The following is a 21,748-nucleotide window of genomic DNA, read 5'->3' on the forward strand; positions in this document are numbered from 1 at the left end:
CAGGTAGACAGCTCCCTTTGACAGCTCCCTTTGATGATTCCAGTAGGTGTATCCACTTTTTATGCATATTTATGTCCATTTTTAACAATCCCAAAGTGCACCTTACCTCTCCCAAACGTGTTCCGGAGCCATATCTAAAAGGGCGCCCTACCTCTCCAAAGAACTCTGATAAGTTTAGTCCTTCACCTACCAAGCCTAATGTGTACAAGTGGTATTTCTTACTCCCTCCTTGTGAAAATCAGATCAGACTGAAGGCAGTTGCACTTTAATGCATCACAGCTGCCTCTTTGAACCACAATGTCCAAAGTTTGGCCGGCCCCTGTTTGCCCTCGCCGCTTCCACCCCTCACCACCCCAAGAAAATGGTGAGGCCCAGGGTTATTAGGGAGGTTATGCTTCAGTTGTGCAAGGCATTGGGGAGACCACATCTGGGGTACTGTGTATAGTATTGGTCTCCTTATTTAAGGAAGGATGTAATTGCATTGAAACTGTTCAGAGAAGGTTTATTAGACTAATAACTGGAATGGGTGGGTTGTCTTATGTAGAAGTATTGGAGAGGCTAGGTTGTATCCGCTGGAATTTGAAAGAGTAAGAGATTACTTGATTGATACATATAAAATCCTGAGGGGTTTTGACAGGGTGAATATGGAAAGGATGCTCTCTCTTCTGAGAGAATCTCAAACTCGGGTCACTATTTAAAAATAAGGGGGCACCCATTTAAGACAGAGAGAGTTTTTTTTTCTCTCAGAGGGCTGTGAGTCTTTGTAAGTCTCTTCCTCAAAAGGCAGTGGAAGCAGTCTTTGAGCTAAATAGATTCTTGATAAGCAAGGGGGTGAAAGGTTATCGGGGCAGGGGGAATGTGGAGTTGAAGTTACAATCAGATCAGCAGCGATCTTATTGAGTGGCAGTGCGGGCTTGATGAGTCAAGTGCCCTACTCCTGCTCCTAGTTTGTTTGTTCGTATGTATGTTCATATGTATTTAAAATCGATAGAAAGAGACAACATCTTACCGATTCAAGAAGGCAGCTGACCACCACCTTCTCAAGGGCAATTAGGGACGGGCATTAAAAATGCTGGCCTAGCCAACGACACCCACATCCCATGAAACAATCAAAAAAAAATCTTCTGAAGGTGCAATAGTGCTTTAAGATGCATTAAAATCTGACTGTAAAGTAGCTTCCTCAACTGATTTGTCAGTCAGTAATTAACCAATTGCCAGTCCCTAATTGATTTTACACCTGTAATTATAATCGTCTTATAATGAATATATTAAAACTGCAGCAGCAGGCTTGCTATGAAAATATAGAGGTGATTGTTCAGTGCTGCGCCCAGGCAAAGTCGCTGTGGTTCAGGAGTGTGGGGTGGAGGTGTGGTGGTGGGTTCTCAGGATTAAGGTGCAGATTTTGCATCCACTTTCTTCTGGGCTGTAATTCTGCAGTCTTTTACTTTTCATCTTGCTAAAATGTTTGTGCTAATTTTATGCCTTAGCCTAATTATGGCCTCAGATTTGATACAAATATATTTAAATCAACAACTCAAACACTTGTATGGGATTTGCCCCAGGTTTGCTCTTACTTCCTTCAGGAGACATTTGTAATGTAAGCTCCAGGGGTGGTAGAGCACATAAAACAATAGACTTTGGATGTTTATTTGTAATTGTTTAAATAACTTTTTTGTGCTGTATTATTTTTTTGATTAGCTGTTTTTCCAAATTCTGAAATTTGTATTAATATTCTGTAGGGCAAATTTTGGCATTTTTAATTTATCTTTAAGCTTATCTTTGAGTCAGGTGGTTGTGGGTTCAAAGTCCAACTTCAGATACTTCAGCATGAAATCTAGGGTGACACTTCAGTGCAGTACTAAAGGAATGTTGCACTGTCAGAGGTGTCATCTGACTAATGAGCTGTTAAATTGATGCAAAATGTCTCACACACTATTTTGAAGAACAGCAAGGGAGTTCTCCTGTGTGCTGACTAATCTATCAAGCAGCAGTACTAAAGACAACAAATTATCTGGCCATTATCTCACTGTTTGTGGGAGCTGGCCCAGTGCAAAACTGGCTGCTTTGTTGAAACAGTGGCTGCTTTAAAAAGCACTTCATTGGCTGTAAAATATTTTGAGACCTCTTGAAGCCATGAAAGGCAGCAAATTAATGTGAGCTTTTATTTTTCTTTAATGTTGCAATTCAACGCCTCCAATATGGTATCTTATGGTTGAATTTGCACAGAGAAAAGAGACAAGATAGGTACCAGAACATATCTGTACACCATGGTACATCTACCTGTATTGCAACTGAAGGTAATGGCCCCAAGTTTTGTCAGAGTCAGCAGGGAACTAGTAATAGAGTTCAACATGCATTAAATCTTACAATTTGCCATTATTGTGCTGAAAAATAATGCATTAGTCAGCTACCAGGTAGAGGGATTAACTCTTGAGTTGTCCACAGGCAGGGTCCTGTGCCATAACTGCTATTTTCATGAATATTAATCACTGCCCTACAATACTTCATGTGTGCCACTGCTGAAGGGTACCTTCTCACCATGTCCACTAATCTGACTGAGAATAGGAGGGCAGTCATCTATAATTTTTTTCATCCCTCATAGTTGCCTATAATTGTGCTCTCAGCTACTTGAAAGTAGCTTGACTGCATCTTGTAAAAGCGCCTTGTTAGAAGGATCGAAAGCACACATGAGAGTTGTTCTTACTCTGCCAGTGACCTGATCTCCCCATGGAGATACCACATACTCAGAGGGAGGTTACCATGTAGACCACTGTTTGACCTAGGTATTGCTCATGAGAAATGGTGATGCGTATATGAGTTAAAACAGACAATGCTGGAAAACCTCAGCAGGTCTGGCAGCATCTGTGGAGGGAGAAACAGAGGTAACGTTTGAAGTTCGTATGACTCTTCTTCACAGCTAAAGAAAAGTAGAATTTCCAATCCTCTTTAGCTCTGAAGAAGAGTCACATGGGCTCAAAATGTTAGCACTATTTTTCTCTCTGCAGTTGCTTCCAGGTCTGCTAAGCTTTTCCAGCATTTTCTGTTTTTATTTCAGATTTCCACTATCTGCAGTAATTTGCTTTGAAATATGCATTTGAAATTTGGACTCCCCAAACTACCTTGACCACATGCCAGTATCAAGGAAAATGCTTCCTGCTTTGAATTCTCTCTCCAATAATGCCATTTAGAAGGTCATGTCCTACAGTTTCCCACTTGTTTGCACTTGTTTTCCAGCACAATCTGCCTGAAATCAGCTGAGCCAACATAAAACAGCATAGAGTTTTAAACACAAGTTATGTCGAGCGTAAATCAAGTTTCCACAATCTTTAACACTGATTGAAGCCAGCCATGCCCATACAACTGGCCGTGCTCCCAGATCGCCTTAATGAACATGGCGAGTTTCTGTCAAATGTGCCCATTCGAGAAAACTCTTTAAATTAACCTCTTCTGCTAGTCCCAATGGCAAAAGCAGGCATGAGTTAATTTTTAAAATATTAATGAAGGATTTATTATGAAACTGACTACTGTGCAGCAATGATGCTAGGCAATGATTCAGTATAGTTTTATTAAAGGCTTTTTTCAGTGATTTAAAATCAGGTTACTCACGGATGGAGGAATTGGCACTCTTATTAAAAATGCTTTTTTTTAATCAACTCATTTTCAGCTGTTTTAATATAACTGCACCAGCTTACCACTCATAAAGGAATATTTTAATGAGGGGAGAATGAAATAAACAATTCCTTTCTACTTTGATTGTTCAAATGAATTTGGCGGCAATTTGAACCATTTCACTCTGGAAAACTGCTGCAATTTCAAATGCAATTTGTTCCCAAATTACCAATTACACCCAAAGAGGAAACTTTACCCCTGAGTTTAGTCCTGCTATTTTCGCTTCTAATACACTATTTGCGAAACTATTGTTAATAGATTGGGGAGTGGGGATGTGTAAGACTTTATTCTGGATGATACATTAAGATGGGCCAAATGGCCTCTCTCATCTGTGTCTACATTGTGATATTTCTGAGTCTGGTCATGCGCTTATATATCCTCTGCTGCTATTTTAAAGGATTATTCATGCTTGTCTTCATACTTCTTCTCAAGTCTTTTTCTCACATCTACCCAAGTCCTTCTCATTGTTGATACTGCGCTAACCACCTTGGTTGCACTCCCATGCACTCCCATGCTTGCAGCCTTTTCCTATATATTTGAAGGCAATCCTCTGCTACAAAGATATTCTTTTAATGCTTCAATACAGAGTCCACAAGGACTTACAGTACTTGGTCGCTAAGGCAAGATTTCTTATTTGTAACTGTATGCAAGGATGGGTGGAATGACCCAAGCCAGGCAGTCAGCAGCACCTAGAGGAGAGTGTGAGAGGAGGTCCCTGGGACAGTCAGCAGCACCCAGAGGAGAGTGTGAGAGGAGGTCCCTGGGACAGGCAGTCAGCAGCACCTAGAGGAGAGTGTGAGAGGAGAATCCTGGGACAGGCAGTCAGCAGCACCTAGAGGAGAGTGTGAGAGGAGGTCCCTGGGACAGTCAGCAGCACCTAGAGGAGAGTGTGAGAGGAGGTCCCTGGGACAGACAGTCAGCAGCACCTAGAGGAGAGTGTGAGAGGAGGACCCTGGGACAGTCAGTCAGCAGCACCTAGAGGAGAGTGTGAGAGGAGGTCCCTGGGACAGTCAGCAGCACCTAGAGGAGAGTGTGAGAGGAGGTCCCTGGGACAGACAGTCAGCAGCACCTAGAGGAGAGTGTGAGAGGAGGTCCCTGGGACAGACAGTCAGCAGCACCTAGAGGAGAGTGTGAGAGGAGGACCCTGGGACAGTCAGTCAGCAGCACCTAGAGGAGAGTGTGAGAGGAGGATCCTGGGACAGTCAGTCAGCAGCACCTAGAGGAGAGTGTGAGAGGAGGACTCTGGGACAGTCAGTCAGCAGCACCTAGAGGAGAGTGTGAGAGGAGGACCCTGGGACAGGCAGTCAGCAGCACCTAGAGGAGAGTGTGAGAGGAGGACCCTGGGACAGGCAGTCAGCAGCACCTAGAGGAGAGTGTGAGAGGAGGACCCTGGGACAGTCAGCAGCACCTAGAGGAGAGTGTGAGAGGAGGACCCTGGGACAGGCAGTCAGCAGCACCTAGAGGAGAGTGTGAGAGGAGGATCCTGGGACAGTCAGCAGCACCTAGAGGAGAGTGTGAGAGGAGGACCCTGGGACAGGCAGTCAGCAGCACCTAGAGGAGAGTGTGAGAGGAGAATCCTGGGACAGGCAGTCAGCAGCACCTAGAGGAGAGTGTGAGAGGAGGACCCTGGGACAGTCAGCAGCACCTAGAGGAGAGTGTGAGAGGAGGACCCTGAGCATGCAGTCAGCAGCACCTAGCACCTAACATCACAGAAGAAACATAAGTTAATTGATTGGTGAGAAACTGCTGTAAGGAAGTGTCATCAAGTAGCTGAGAATTAGAAAAACACTTTCTTTTTAAAAGAAGGAGCTACTTATATTTAAGCAAGAAACACATGTAATCGGGAAATAAATTTAAGTCGGGGCCAGGTAAAGTAAAGTTGCATAAATAAACCAAAATTAATCCAAGGGAAGTAAATTGAAGCCATGGCAGGATGGTTTGATCATGTGAAATGCGTGTCTTATAATATGTGGGAAGTTGTGGACACTACCAGTGTCCTAAATGATGACATGTGCAGTAAGTGTCACCAGCAGCAGAACTTCGAGCTCCGGGTTTCGGACCTTGAGCGGTGGCTGGAGTCACTATGGCACATCCATGAGGCTTTAACCAAGTGGATTGTACGTTCAGAGAGGTGATCACACCTCAGCTTAGGAGCCTGGAAGAAGAAAGGAAATGGGTGACCACCAGGTAGTCCAAGAAAATTAGGCAGGTAGTGCAGGACTCCCCTGGGGACCCGCTTACCAACCAGTTTTCCGTTTGGATACCGGTGAGGGCAGTGGCTCCTCGGAGGAGGGCAGTCAGAGCCAAGTTTGTGGCACCACAGGCCGCTCTACTGTACAGGAGGGGGGAAAGAAAAGGGGAAGGGCAGTAGTAATTGGGATTTCATTACTTAGGGGAACAGACAGGTGTGGCCATAGGTGTGACTCCAGGATGGTATGTTGCCTCCCTGGTGCCAGGGTCAAGGATGTCACAGTGTGGCTGGCAGACATTCTTCTGGGGGTGGTGATCAGCCAGAGATCGTGGTCCATATTGATACTAATGACTTTGGTAGGAAAGGTGCTGAGGTCCTGAAAGCAGACTTTAGGGAACTAGCAAGGAGATTGTAAAGCAGGACCTCTAAAGAAGTAATCTCAGGATTACTCCCAGTCCCACATGCAAGCGAGTATAGAATTAGGAGAATTGAGTGAATAAACATTTGGCTGGAAAGCTGGTGTAGGAGGGCGGGCATCAGATCTCTGAGGCACTGGGACCAGTTCTGGGGAAGGTGGGACCTGTACAAGCTGGACAGTCCACACCTGAACAGAACTGGGGCGAATGTCCTTGCAGGGAGATTTGCTAGTGCTGTTGGGAGGGGTTTAAACTAGTTTGGCAGGGGGATGGGAACCTGAGGACAAATTCAGAGCAGGGAACAGGAGATGGAGAATTCATGAGTGACTCTGAAAGACTGAAGCAGCACAGGTGAAAAAGTGTACAGCACAGGAATTTGGCAGCGTTAGAAGGTATATATATTTAAATGCAACGAGAATAGTAAATAAAACTGATGAGTTGAGGGCATACATAGACTCTTGGCAGCATGATATCACTATAATGGAAACTTGGCTTAAGAAGGGGCAAAAATGGCTGCTCAACATCCCTGGATGTAGTGTTTTCAGGCAGGATAGGGAGGGGGATAAAAAAGATGGGGGTGTGGCATTATTGGTTAAAGAATCAAGTACAGCTGGGAGGAGGGATGATATACTAAATGAAGCATCTAATGAGGCCATATAGGTTCAGCTCAGAAATAAAAAATGGGGCAACCACACTGCTAGAAGTGTACTATAGGCCCTCAAATAGTGGGAGGGAGTTGGAAGAGCAAATACGTAGACAGATTTCTGAGCACAATTACAATAGGACAGTCATCGTTGGGGATAAACTGTCACTTAGAAAGGCACAGATTGATCAGGGATAGTCAGCATAATTTTGTTAGGGGAAGATCATGTCTTACCAACTTAATAGAATGTTTTGAGGAAGTAACAAGGAGGACTGATGAGGGTGGTGCAGTGGATGTTGTCTACATGGATTTCGGTAAGGAATTTGACAAGGTTCTACATGGCAGACTGGTCAGGAAAGTGAGATCTCACGGGATACAGGGGAAGGTGGCAGGTTGGATCCAAAATTGGCTCAGTGACAGGAAACAAAGGGTAAAAGTCGATGGATGTTTTTGCAAATGGAAAACGGTTTCCAGTGGTGTTCCACAGGGCTCAGTGTTGGGGACTTGCTGTTTGTTGTATATATTAATGAGTTAGACTTAAATGTGGATGGCACAATTGGGAAATTTGCAGATGGTCACAGCTGGAATTTTGTGTACAGTTCTGGTCACCACATTATAGGAAGGACATAATTACTCTGGAGAGAGTGCAGAGGAGATTTACAAGAATGTTGCCAGGGCTTGAAAAATGCAGCTACGAGAAGAGATTGGATAGGCTAGGGTTGTTTTCCTTAGAACAGAGGAGGCTAAGGGGTGACCTAATTGAGGTGTACAAAATTATTAGGGGGCTGGATAGGATAGACAGGAAAAACTTGTTTCCCCTAGCTGAGGGGTCAATTACCAGGAGGCACAGATTTAAGGTGATTGGTAGAAGGATTAGAGGGGAAATGAGAAAATTTTTTTTCACCCAGAGGATGTTGGGCATTTGGAATTCACTGTCTACGATGGCAGTTGAGACTGAAATGCTCAACTCATTTAAAAGGTACCTGGAACTGCATCTGAAATGCTGTAACCTGCAAGGCTACAGACCACATGTTGGAAAGTGGGATTAAAGCGAGCAGCTAGTTTCTTGCTTCATTTTTAGCCAGCGCAGACACCATGGGCCATGTGACCTCTTTCTGCACCATAAACCTCCTATGGTTCTATGACACTATAACCTGGAGTTTGTGGCCAGAATTCTCCAGTCGGCGAGTGGGGGTGGGGCCCACTTACCGAGGCGTAAGATGACGCAGGGTGATGTTGGGCGTGCGTCCTGAAGTCACCGCGCGTCATTTAGATTTCCAGTTCAGCGGGCATACAGCCAAGTCGGCTGAACATCCACCGAACTGTCAGAGGCCTATGAAGGCCATTTAAATATCAATTAAAGTTATTAACGGAGCTGCCCGTCCAGCCTTAAGGTTGGTGGGGGGGCAGGCGAAGAGCCCAGGCGGCCTTCACATTTTTCACAGAACCTCATCCACGGGCGGGATGAGGTTTCGTGAGGTGTTTATAAATTGAATACATTTTTTTCATTAACGTTCCTTGACATATCCCAGCTCTTGTGACACTGTCACATGAGGGGATATGTCTTAAAATATTTTCTTTTCTTTATTTCAATTTTTAAACTTTAACTTAATCTCCCTGAGGCACTTCTGCGCTCTCTCTGGCGAAAGAGTGCAGAAATCTCCCTGAGGCACTTCTGCGCTCTCTCTGGTGAAGGAGTGCAGAAATCTCCCTGAGGCACTTTTGCGCTCTATCTCTCGAAAGAGTGCAGAAATCTCCCTGAGGCACTTCTGCGCTCTCTCTGGTGAAAGAGTGCAGAAATCTCCCTGAGGCACTTCTGTGCTCTATCTTGCGAAAGAGTGCAGAAATCTCCCTGAGGCACAGAAGTGCCTCAGGGAGATTTCTGCACTCTTTCGCGAGAGAGAGCGCAGGCCCCGACTCAGGGAATCCCCCCCTGTTTGCACAAGGAGGCTCAGTGCTTCTGGGCACACCTAATGCTGGGCGGGCCTTAATTGGCCCACCTACTTAAAATGGCACAGCGGACCTGATCGGGGGTGCTGATCAGGTTCGCAACTACTCCCACCCGTCCCTGCACACCCACCCCCCGCCCCCCCCCACTCGACCCCACGACGTGGGGGGTGGGGGAGGGGGGTCAATTCTCCCCTGTGTGTTTGTGTGAAATTTCTTTTCTACTTTTCAACTAGAACCTGCTTTCTGGAACACCTTCATCACCACCCAGATCGAAACAACAGGCTGAGGAATTTCCTCCCATTTATTACTAACACTGGGCTGCGTGAGTTCAATCCCAAATGCGACTATTTTCAGGAGGAATAAATACTATCCATTTGGACTAACTTTACATAGCGAGGTAAATAGGAGGTCTTGCGGCACAGTGGTGGAGCATTCCCTACCTCTGGCCCGGAAGCTATGAGATCCAGTCCTGCCCCAGGATTTGGCTATGGAAGGAACATTCTTGATGGGGTTCAACAGGGCAATAATCCAGCTGGGAATCTTTCCACCACCCACCCACTATTCCCCAAAACGGAATAAAGAGCATGTGTATGAAAATGTACTTTTTAATAAACTGATTTGATTATTTTACTTCTAAACTGAGGATTGCCTCTGCTTGCTGTAGGATATGATAATGTAATATAGCTAACACAGAAAATCCTCACCAATATGTTTATTTCTTCTTGTTTCCTCTCTCCTTCCAATCGCTTTTCCTCTCCCAACGGCTTCACTCCCTGCTGAGATACAGTTCCATGGATGCCAAATGTCCTCTGAGCATAAATCCATTAGTTACATGTGAATCTTAGCAGGGCATTTTAATAGCTGTTTAACGATGCATGGCATCACAGCCAAATCTGAAATTAAAACAGAAAATGCCAGAAAAACTCAGCCAAATCTGATGTTGGCACATCGCCTTCCTAACCAAAAGGGACCCAAGTTAACCCTGTCGTGCAGACTATGCAGTTAAGTCATCACAGACCTTGATTGATCCTGGGAGTCTCTTAGCTACTGTGTAAACCTATTTAGTGTTGGGGTTTCATCAACTGCTGATGCATTGTATACACTTACAGAGACTACAGGGAACCATTTATAACGTGTTTAAACTGATATGCCAACTGCAGGAACATTTATAAATTATTAAATGCTAATGCTATGGGAGCTGTAAAAATATTATTTCACAAGATTGCTTTTTCTTTAGCCCATAGCGCTTGCCTCAAGTTTGAAACGAGTGCAAGACATGGTGCAGAATCATCCCAAATTTGCACTAAATGCAGTAGCGGGCAGGTAAAATGTTTTACCCGCTGGCTGTGATGCCAGCTTTTCACACCTTATCATCCCAAACTCGCTATGTTATTTATGCACTCCCAGGAAATATGCTGTTTCCATGGTGGGTGGGCTCCCATTTGCCCCCCCCGCTCTGGCAGCAGCGTCACCAACCAGCCTTGGGATGCAGTGGCAGTGGTGGTCAGTGCCAACGCCCTTCAAAAGAGGGCAGCCACCCAGTGCTGATGAGGATGAATGATCTCCCCCATTCCACCAGGGTAAGTCACTCTTCTCATCACTCTCAACTCACACACTCACAAACCCACCATACACCCACAAGGATCTCACTCACTTCCGGTTCAATGGACATCACCATTCACTCTCTCACACACATCATCATTGTCCTCATCCCATCCATGGGACTACTCATCACCCACACACACCAGGCATACTTATCGTGTGGTCTGGCAGGCATCCTGCTAACACTCTCCGCATCTCTATTCGTGCAGGACAAGCTGGCTCACAATGAGAAGGAAAGGTTGCTGACCGGTGGAAGAATGTCTGAAATCAAGGTGCTCATCGATTTTGAAAACAGAGCCATCCAGCTGGCTGGTGACGATCTGGACCGGTCCTGTGCTGACGGTGAGGTCAGTGCTGCTCTACCAAGTGAGGGTCCAGCAGTGCAACATCCATCAGACAGCCATGCTGAGAGTGATGTGTCCTGTTTCACAGGCCACTGCCATGCACTAATTATCTCCCCTTGCTTTCAACAGGCACATCTGTCAAACAGCCGACAGAGTCCATGACCCAGGGCCAACAATCAAGCCCCGAAGAAACCTCTGAAGAGGAATCTGGAGACACCCTCCCTGAAGTCCCAGTGCTCACCACACCCCCCACCAGCGCAGAGACACACACCTCGGTGGGACCTAGCTTTAGATTAGCCCCGGGATTACAATCTGGTGAGAACATCACACTTTCTGATCCACAGCAGGTGGAGGCAGGGACTTCCCAGGTCCCCGGCACTCGGAGGACTGCAGGAGGCCAGAACGTTGCTGAGTCCGAGTCAGGTGACGAGCCTCTGGACTCAATCATGTCACCGTTGCTGGAGCTGCAAAGGCAAGCTCAAGAACATCAGGAAGGGATGTCCGCTGCACTCCTCAGATTGCAAAGCACAATGGAGGAGTCTGTCCACCTTCAGGCTGAGGTTATAGTGCCAGCATGCCAGCACATCAAGGTCAACACAGAATGACAGCCACATGAAGACCTTGGTCCAGGACATCACTCCTGCACTGCTGCTCAGGCTCAACTCCATCGCTGATGCCACAGTTGGCTTCCAATAGTGTGTATGCGAGAGGGATAACTGGCAGCTCAATCTCACTCCAGCTACCCCTTCTCCTCAAGGAGTCAGCCTGGGGCCCATCGGGCACCCGTAGGGAGGAGGATCAGCAGGTACACGCTCCGGGACCATCCACCAAGGTGACTCCAGAAGTTTCCAATCCATCTGATTCCCATCTTCCTGTGACCTCAGCAACTCCAGCTCCACAGGTCGAGGAGGGTGTCACTGCCACACAGCAGGGCCTGAAAGCAGGCCGGGACCCTCCAAGTCTCGGCCCTCCAGAGGACGCCCGCCAAGGTCATCAGAGACAGGGTGTCACAGTCAGCAGGCTGCCCCCACCTCTGCTGTGGATATCCGGGGAGCACCAAGATGTAGCGGCAGGGTTAGGACAGTTAAGAGGAATTAGCTGCACAGGCTGGGCATGTGTGTTAATCACTTGTACATACTGTTCACTATTGTCAATGAACTCCTAAGAATGTCACTCTGCCTGTTACTCCTTGTTCTGATGAGCAGTGTTCTTGTCACTCAGATGTGAAACCTTTCTACACAAGATAAAAGGCAGGTGTCTCAGTCCAGGGCCTCTTCCCTGTGTCTGTGCAGCCTTCAGACCACAGTGATGGTCCAGCCTCACACTCACATTGCACCTGCACCTCGACGGTGCTTGTGATTGCTGCCAGAATGTAGTGGGCAGGCATCATTCTCTCTGTGGGCTCTCAGCCACTTTATGGTGGGGCTGGCCCCCATCTCTTCAGCATCTATGCCAGTGAATCTGTGCTCCTGAAGGGTTCAGGTGCTGAAGGTGGACAAAGAATCAGATCAGCTTCTAAAGTTTCATGACTGCATCTCTATGATATGACCCTAATCACAGAATGCAAGTGAGCTGCCCTCAGCCAGACAGGAGTCAAACATTCTCAAAGGGTGTGTGAAGATCTACGGAGTGTCCTCACTGCATGTCATCATCATCCTCCTGCAATCGAGCGACTATTAGGGCCTCCACTGCGTCTCCATGACAGGAGCATTCTCACAGAGGGTATTCATGCTGCCCTAAGCCAGACTGGAGTCAAACGTTCTTAGATGTAATATGAGGATATATGGCATCACCTCACTGCATGTTCTCATCATTCTCCAAAAGATCTAGCAGCTGTGAGGGCCTCCTCAGCATGCCTGCCTTGTCTAGACAGCGTAAGAGCCTCATCTCCATCATCATCACAAATTCACAAAGTTGTGTGCCTTCACAAAGATGGCATGTGTGACCTCATGGATGTATTTGCGGGTGGAGGCTTGTAAGATCCCACAGAGCTCGCTTGTGGAGCCCTGAAAGGAGCCACTGGTGTAGAAATTGAGCACCACGATCACTTCCATTAACAGCGGGTGCCCTCCATGTCCCCGTGGCATCGAATGCTGCATTAACTAGCAGATGTGACTGACCGGTTCCCTAGACATGTGCAGTCTTTGGCAACACTGGTTCTCGGTCATCTGCAGGAACGAAAGGCGGCGTCTATAGACTGCGTGTCACCAGATGCTGACCAGTGACAGCTCGCTGTGGTTGTTGGGAGGCGTGTATGGGAGCCTCAGCTGCCCTTTCTTCCTGAGGTCAATGCTCCTGACTCTGCACAGCCAGGAGCCTCAGCCACTCTCTCCTCCATCGTCTTTGCCCTCCATACCCCACGAGGCATATAGCTAGTTCACCAGGCTCCCTGATCCTGATGTACTCCTCCTGCAGGATGAAAGATAGAGACACGTGGTTAGCATGGGTGTACTAAGAACCTGTCCTGGTAAACTGTGAAAGTCCCTTAATGCTTCCCAGAAAGTGCTGGCCACCACTTGGATGGCCAGAGGTTAGTGCGCTGCATGGCTGCCTGAAACCCCACCCACCTTCGCCCCACTCCACCTGACCGATTGGCTGCAGCTTTGCCCATTGGACTTCATGCTGTGCTCTCAGCTCAGGCACAGGCATTCTCCTAACCCACACTGCAAGGCTGCACTGTTAGCTTGAACCATGGGGGAGACAGGTCCAAGCCTGAATGATGACATTGTAAGGGGCTGTGAGCACCTCCACCAGTGACTGCTCCATGATCAGCTTTAGCAAGGAGATTGTACAATGTGCCCAGTCGTCCAACTGTTCTGCAGTCCACTAAAATGCCCTTTACTTTGCCCAAGGGGTGTAAAGCTCTGCAGCAGTTGGTCGCAGTTTGACCCCTCTGCGTTGCTTGAGTGAGCAGATAAGCTAGAACCAGATTCTAATTATATCAACGTATATGAAAAAGCAGGACAAATCCAACCCAGCCAATTACCACCCCATTAGTCTACTCTCGATCATCAGTAAAGTAATGGAAGGGGTCATCAACAATGCTATCAAGTGGCTCTTGCTTAGCAATAACCAGCTTACCGACACCCAGTTTAGGTTTCGCCAGAGCCACTCAGCTCCTGACCTCATTACAGCCTTGGTTCAAACATGGACAAAAAAGCTGAACTCCCGAGGTGAGGTGAGAGTGACTGCCCTTGACATCAAGGCCGCATTTAACCAAGTGTGGCATCAAGGAGCCCTCGCAAATCTAGAGTCAATGGGGATTGGGTGGCGGGGGTTGGGGGGGGGGTGCGGTGGGGGGGTGGGGGAGGGGGGGGGTGGTGGGGGGGAGTCTTTCCACTGGTTGGAGTCACACTTAGCACGAAGGAAGATAATTGTGATTGTTGGAGGTCAGTCCTCTCAGTTCAAGGGTATCACTGCAGGAGCTCCTCAGGGTAGTGTCCTCGGCCCAACGATCTTCAGCTGTTTCATCAATGACCTTCATCCATCATAAAGTCAGAAGTGGGGATGTTTGCTGATGATTGCACAATGTTCAGCACCAATCACGACTCCTCAGATACTGAAGCAGTCCATGTCCAAATGCAGCAAAACCTAAACAATATCCAGGCTTGGACTGACAAGCGGCAAGTGATGTTCATGTCACACAAGTGCCAGGCAATGACTATCTCCAACAAGAGAGAGTCTAAACATTGTCCCTTGATGTTCAATGGCATTACCATCACTGAATCTCCCACTATCAACGTCTTGCGGGTTACCATTGACCAGAAACTGAACTGGACTAGCCATATAAATACTGTGGCTACGAGGCCAGGTCAGGGGCAAGGAATCCTGCGATGAGTAACTCACCTCCTGAACCCCCAAAGCCTGTCCACCATCTACAAGGCACAAGTCAGGAGTGTGATGGAATACTCCCCACTTGCCTGGATGAGTGCAGCTCCCACAACACTCGAGAAGCTGGACATCGTCCAGGACAAAGCAGCCCGCTTGATTGGCACCACATCCACAAACATTCACTCCCTCCAGCACTGATGCACAGCAGCAGCAGTGTGTATCATTTAGAAGATGCACTGCAGCTACTCACCAAGGCTCCTTCAACAGCACCTTCCAAACCCACAACCACTACCATCTAGAAGGACAAGGGCAGCAGATAGATGGGAACACCACCACCTGGAAATACATCACCGTTCCTTCACTGTCACTGGGTCAGAATCCTGGAACTCCCTCCCTAACAGCACTGTGGGTGGACCTACACCACAGGGACCGCAGTGGTTCAAGAAGGCAGCTCACCACCACCTTCTCAAGCGCAACTTCGAATGGGCAATAAATTTTGGCCCAGCCAGCGACACCCACATCCCCTGGATGAAAAAAAATGTTTTTAAAGCCAGAAGCCTGACTCTAATCATATCAATATGGCTGTACCTGAACTGTCTCAGCTGGAGAGGACTGGTCCCTTTATATAGGTTTCCCCAATGCATGGCCACTACCCTTGCCCACCCTATCCCCAACCCCGAATGTTTGTGCACTACATTCAACAGTAGGGCTGCTCTTACCCTTCCCCTATGTTGTAGGGTGGCTGAGTTGTACGATTAGTAATAGAGTTGAACTGCAGGCACTTCTTGAGTGGAAACATTAAGTTTACTTATAATATACTCAACAGCAACTACACGTGTGCTTTCAACTCCGATTCTATCTCTAATACTGACTGCTGAAGTAGTCTGCGCCACTCTCCTATTGGTTACTATAGATCAGGTGATCTTTCCTAACAAGCATTATTCTTAAAGGTACATTACACACTAAATAAACCATAATTACTACATTCCTCCCCCTTTAACTTGGCTATACATATTATATTTACAAGTACATATTTTTCAAGGCAACAAAATATTTACGCTGGGTCAGGAATTTACAAGTTTAGTCTTTCAGGTGGTTTCCTGGTACAGGGAATGTTGCAGCTCCACAACTTCAGATTCTTTGTCCGGAATCTCCTTTTCTGGAGTTTCCTGAACATCTGGTTCTTCGGTGGGCACTTACAGTTCTGTATCCTCAACTCTCACAGGAACATCAGACATGTCAGTCCTGGGTTGTGTATCCTCAACAGGAAACGCAGACCTGGTCATGGTCACTGGTGGAGCCAAATCTTGGTGATTTGTCTCTCTCTTCCTTAAATGGTCCACATGTTTACCGATAATCTGGCCTTCCACCTCCATGTGGTAAGATAGAAGTCCAATCACCACATTTATTTCACCCGGTAACCACTTTGGTCCTTCCCCGAAGTTTTTCACATATACCAGCTCTCCCATGGTAAATTTCCTCTCATGACTATGCCAGTCATGTCTAGTTTTCTGGCTTCCCTGACTCCTTTCCATCTTCCCCTCTAAATTTGGCATTATTAAGCTCGATCTTATCCTGCGTCAGATTTCAACAATAACTCCGCTGGTGTGACACCTGTTGTTGTGTGAGGGGTAGTCCTGTAATAAAAAAGAAAGTGTGCTAGCTTGGTTGCTAAGGAATCGCCAGTTAGCGTTTTCATGTCTGTCTTGAATGTTTGAACGACCTTTTCGGCCAGTCTGTTTGAGGAAGGGTGGAATGGTGCAGTTTTCACATGATACCATAGAGGCTAATAAAACGTTGAAACTCAACACTCTAGGTGCCCTGCCGTGCCATTATCGGAAACGACTACTTCTGGTAGTCCGTGAATGATGAAACTCTGACGTAGTTTCTCAATTGTAGCAGCCGAAGTTGATGACTTCACCTCATATACATCCAACCATTTCGAATGGGTATCGACAATGAGCAGAAACATTGTTCCCAGGAAAGGTCCAACGTAGTCAACATGAAATTACTCCCAGGGTCTACCGGCCATTCCCAAGGGTGTAATGGAGCAGTCGCTGGCAACTTTTGCAGTTTCTGATATTGCCCACAATGCTTTATGAAATTCTCCATTTCGCCATCCATCCCAGGCTACAAGAGATAGCTGTGTGCTATGGTCTTCATTCAGGAAATTCCTGGATGCGCACTGTGTAGTTCAATTAAAAGTGGTTCCCTTCCCTTTGGAGGCACTGTCACTCGTGCTCCCCACAATAAGATGCTATCCTGGCTGGCTATATCATGTCTCCTGTTGAAGTACGATTTCATTTCATCAGACACTGGCTCCTGTGACCTACCATGCAGCACTTGTTCTCATACTTGAGTTAGGACTGGGTCCCAACTTGTCAATCCCTGACCCATCGAGGAATCTAAGAAATTTAACAGTAGAACAAGTTCCTGTGGAACTGGGACATGCTCATCAATTTTTTGTAAAGACAAATGACTAAGGGCATCGGCGATTTGATTGTCAGGTCTATGTAGGAAAGTGTATTTGTATGCTGCCAGAATTAAAGTCCATCGTTGTATTCTTGCTGAGGTGATGGGTGGTATAGCCTTGTCTTCACTAAACAATCCGATCAATGGTTTGTGGTCTGAAACGATTGTGAAGTGATGGCCATGGACATACTAATGAAATTTCTTGACACCAAAGATGATGGACAGCCCTCCTTTTTCTATCTGTGATTATCCATTTTCCAGCTGTGGTGAGTGTTTTTGATACATAACCTATTGGCTGTTCTGTGCTGTCGTCAATCAGATGAGAGAACACAGCTCCCACTCCTCAGGGAGATGTGTCACATGTCAGCACCAATTTGTTCGTCTGGTCATAATGCACTAATAGATTGGAAAAGTGCAGTAATTGTTTCACCTTTATGAAAGCTTCTTTCTGGGGCGCCTTCCAAAACCAACGTTGGTTCTTTTTGAGTAGAAAATGCAGGGGGACAGCACTGTAAACAAATTGGGTAAGAACCACTCGTAATAGTTTATCATTCCTAGGAATGATTTGAGCTCTGAGGTGTTCTTTGGTGCAGGTGCCTCTCTTGTGGCTCTCACTCTCTCCTTAACTGGGTGGAGGCCCTGTGAATCTACCCGGTGACCCAAATAGATTACCTCCCTCGCTTGGAACATGCACTTCTCTTTTTTTAAACACACTCCAGCTTGCAAGAAACGTTTTAAAACTTCTTCTAAATTTGCCAAATGTTCTTTTTCAGTAAATCCTGTCACCAATACATTGTCTAAATAGGCTACAATCTGGGGCAGTCCCTGCAGTAAGCTTTCCATTGTTCTCGGAAAGATGGCACAAGCGGAGGAGACACTGAAAGGCAATTGTGTATATTGGCACAACCCTGTGTGGTATTAATTGTGACAAATTCCTGGGAGGCATTATCCAACTCTAGTTGTTGTTAAGCATGACTCATGTCAAGCTTTGTGTACGTTGTCCCTCCTGCCAGCTTGTATACAAGTCTATGATTTTTGGAATGGGGTGCCTGTCTAGTTTGGCTACTTTATTAACCATCAGTTTGTAGACTCCAAAAATTCGGACGCTTTGGTCGGGTTTAAGGATGGGGACTATGGGTGCTGCCCATTCTGAGAACTGAACAGGTTGTATAACGCCCAGTTTCTCTATCTGTTCTGTTCAATGTTGATTTTTTTCTCACAGGGCATATGGCACCGGTCTCACCTTCATGAAGAGAAGGGTTGCTTCCAGATCCACGTGAATCTTGGCCTGCAGGTTTGGATTTTCCCCAGTTCGTCCTTGAAGATGGTGGTGTACTTTCTAAGTAGCTCTGGTAGCCTACTTGCTCTCAACTGGAAAATTTCAGCCCATTCTAACTTAATCTCGTTTAACTAATTTCACCCCAGGAGGCTTGGCCCTTCACCTGTTACCACCATCACTGGTAGGTTTGCCGATTGGCTTCCATAATGGACGGTTACTCTGCTTATGCCTTTTACTTGAATGTCTTCATCCATATATGGTTTTAACTTGGCAGCTGTTTGTTCTAAACTTAATTGATGTTCACCATTATTCAAATATCGGAAGGTATGTTTCCCAATTAAGATAGTGGAAGCTACGATGTCTATTTGTATTTTAACAGGTTTGCCATTTACTTTTATAGTGACAAACATTGATTCTATCTTTCCAACTTTCAGATTAGAGAACAAGTAAATGTTTGAATTTGTTGTTTCAGGCTTTTCTACATTGTAGATTTCATTGGCCTTCTTCTTTTGTTTACAAGCCTGTTTGAATCTTTCCTTGCACTGTCTCACTATGTGCCCATTTTTGTGTTTATTTTAGCATTCGATTTTTTTAAACTGCCAATGGATAAAAGACTGATTGTTTCCACCTCTATTTAAATTATTCTTCAATTTCATTGCTAAGTTAATTCTCTTTATTCTTCAGCTAGTGGGGGCTGTTTCCCACTTCTCAGCAGAGTCTCACTTTTTCAGGCCTCTTTCAGTTGAGGTTTCCCACCCAATGTGGAGGATGGCACCATTTTGCTCACCCTGTATGGCTTTTGAATCTCTTACTGTGCTTTCCATGGCCAGCGCTATCTCTAGCACCTTCTTGAAATCCAGATTCACTTTAGACAATAAGCTTTTCTGAATAGTGTCCTCATTCACGCCACACACCAAACCATCTTTGAGCGTGTTGTTCAGAGCCGCCCCAAATTCACAATGTTCGATTAGCTGCTTCAAATTTGCCACGTAGCATGCATTTGTCTTTCCTGGGGCTCTATTTCGTGAATTAAGCCTGAAGAACTGCATTGTGACTGAGGGCTTGGGTTGAATGTGACCCTTCATGAGATTCCAAATTCTTTGAATCTGGGACACTGTGCGCCATCAAACTTTGAATCAAACCGTAGATTTTGCTCCTACAAGTACTCAAGAGGATCATTCACCTCTTCTCTTCCCCCATAATCTCATTCGCTTGAAAATAGAACATGAGGTGTTCTATGTATTGAGACCAACCGTCTGTGGCTGGTTCAAAAGGATTGATTCTCCCAAATTGTGGCATTCTGAGAGGGGATAACATCTTCAATTCTAACGGAGGTTGCTACTTACAATCACTGGGCGAGGTACAATGCTGATTTCTTTTTAACTTGATTTCTTCTGTTCGATCCTGCTTTAGCTTCATTGCCAGTTTGTTGTAGGGTGGCTGAGTTGCACTATTAATGATAGAGTTGATCTGCAGATACTTCTTGGGTGGAAACATTAAGTTTATTTACAATATACTCAGCAGCAACTACACGTGTGCTTTTAACTCCAACTCTATCTCTAGGCTGACTACTGAGGTAGCATGTGCTATTCCCTTATTGGTTACTACAGATCATGCGATCTTTCCTTACAAGGATTATTCTTAAAGCTACATTACACACTAAATAAAACCATAATTACTACCCCCTGGACATCACCTCAACGGTAGGCTGCCATTGCTCTGCCCCAACAAGTTGCCTCAATGGCAGGGCTGTCCTTGACTCCCCACAACACTCCTCAAACTTGAAGTCTAATAGGCAACCCTTGTGAGTGCTGCACATCATTGCTGTGTACTCACCTCCGAGTTCCCCTCAAAGTGCAGCCCGCCAAGTGCACGGCCTTTATGTGCTGTTGTGAAACACATCGGCATGCTTTCCTGCCGATGTGGATGGGTGATCAAGTGGGAGGGGTGACAATTCCAGCAAGCAGGTGTATTACAATGAGGTTCCCGATGTCCAATGGCGGGAAACGCGACCTGCCGTCGGTGAGCTGAGTGGACAATCGCGGACTGAAACTGATCGCACCATATTGCCCATTCATGCCACTGACACTGGCGGGCATGGGAAATCCCAGCCATGGTTGGGAGCTGTTGAAACAACTCATTAATAAAACATCTGATTTAACACCTATCTGTTCCATTATGCGCTACAGACAAGCCACTTGTCACACAAGACTTGACAGAATATCATGGGCCACTCTCAAGGTTAGAACCTTGGGTCTGACTTTCTTATGGTCAATACTCTGCTGAGGAAGAGACAAGTAGATAACCACTGAGAGAGGAACTGGGTAAAGGAGAGGAAGATTTGAACAAGAGAGTAGATCACATTGAATCTCTTCTCATTGCGCAGCTGGCTTTTCTTGAAGGCAGTGCCCACATGAAACGCTGCAGATTGGAATTCATTGCCAGGGAGAGAATTCTATTTCCAGGAGACATAATCAACTCCGGAAAAAAAAAAAGAACCAATTCTCTGCTTCTTGTCTCCATGGTAACTATTAGCCTGGACAAACATGGGGATGGCACCATCTGGTGCAGTGTAAGGCAACAGTTTTTTATTCATTTGCTGATGTGACAACTGTAAGCATCATCATGGAGACCAATGATTTTTGAATGCCGGAGTTCCTGAGAATATCCCTGTATAAATGTATGCCACTATTAATCAACTTCCATGAAAATAACTCACTGTCTTGTGTGTGTACAAAGTGTCAATATATAAACACTCTTCTTTGGTCTAAATATTCCATCAGCAGCTTTCCATTCAGGCCTCAGCAAAAGCTAGCAAGAAAAAATGAAAGGGTAATTATAATAAATCGCAACAAATGAAAAAATTATAACAAATAACAGTTGATCACTTAAAGCTTATTCCAAGGGATCGGATAAATCAATTTGAACTCCAGGTGAGAAACCATTTAGCTCATTTTAGCTCAACAATAGAACACTAACTTGTATCTTTCCTATTTAACAAGTTAGCTTTACTAGCGATCAGAAAGGTTTCAATAAAATCACCTCGGGTTTTTTTTCAGAATTGATCATTCCTCAGAAGGTTGAACCCCAGTGAATGTATTTGGATGCATTAACTAAATAAAGAATGAGATCAATACAAAAAAAAAACAACTGCAGTTGGGCTTGTTCAGCATTACAATCTGTTAACAGCAAAGAGGTTGTGGAGACAGGCCTTTCCCTCACATATATTCCACACGAGAAACCTCTGTTGCTCACCATCTGCAAGAGTAGTATCTTCAAAATGAAACTCCTTAAGGGGGTACTGTTTCTGTACTGGAGGCTTGAGCAGACTTTGTTTTTCATTGCTACCAT

The sequence above is a fragment of the Carcharodon carcharias genome, chromosome 18 (genome assembly GCF_017639515.1).
Source record: "Carcharodon carcharias isolate sCarCar2 chromosome 18, sCarCar2.pri, whole genome shotgun sequence".
Taxonomy (NCBI): Eukaryota; Metazoa; Chordata; class Chondrichthyes; order Lamniformes; family Lamnidae; genus Carcharodon; species Carcharodon carcharias.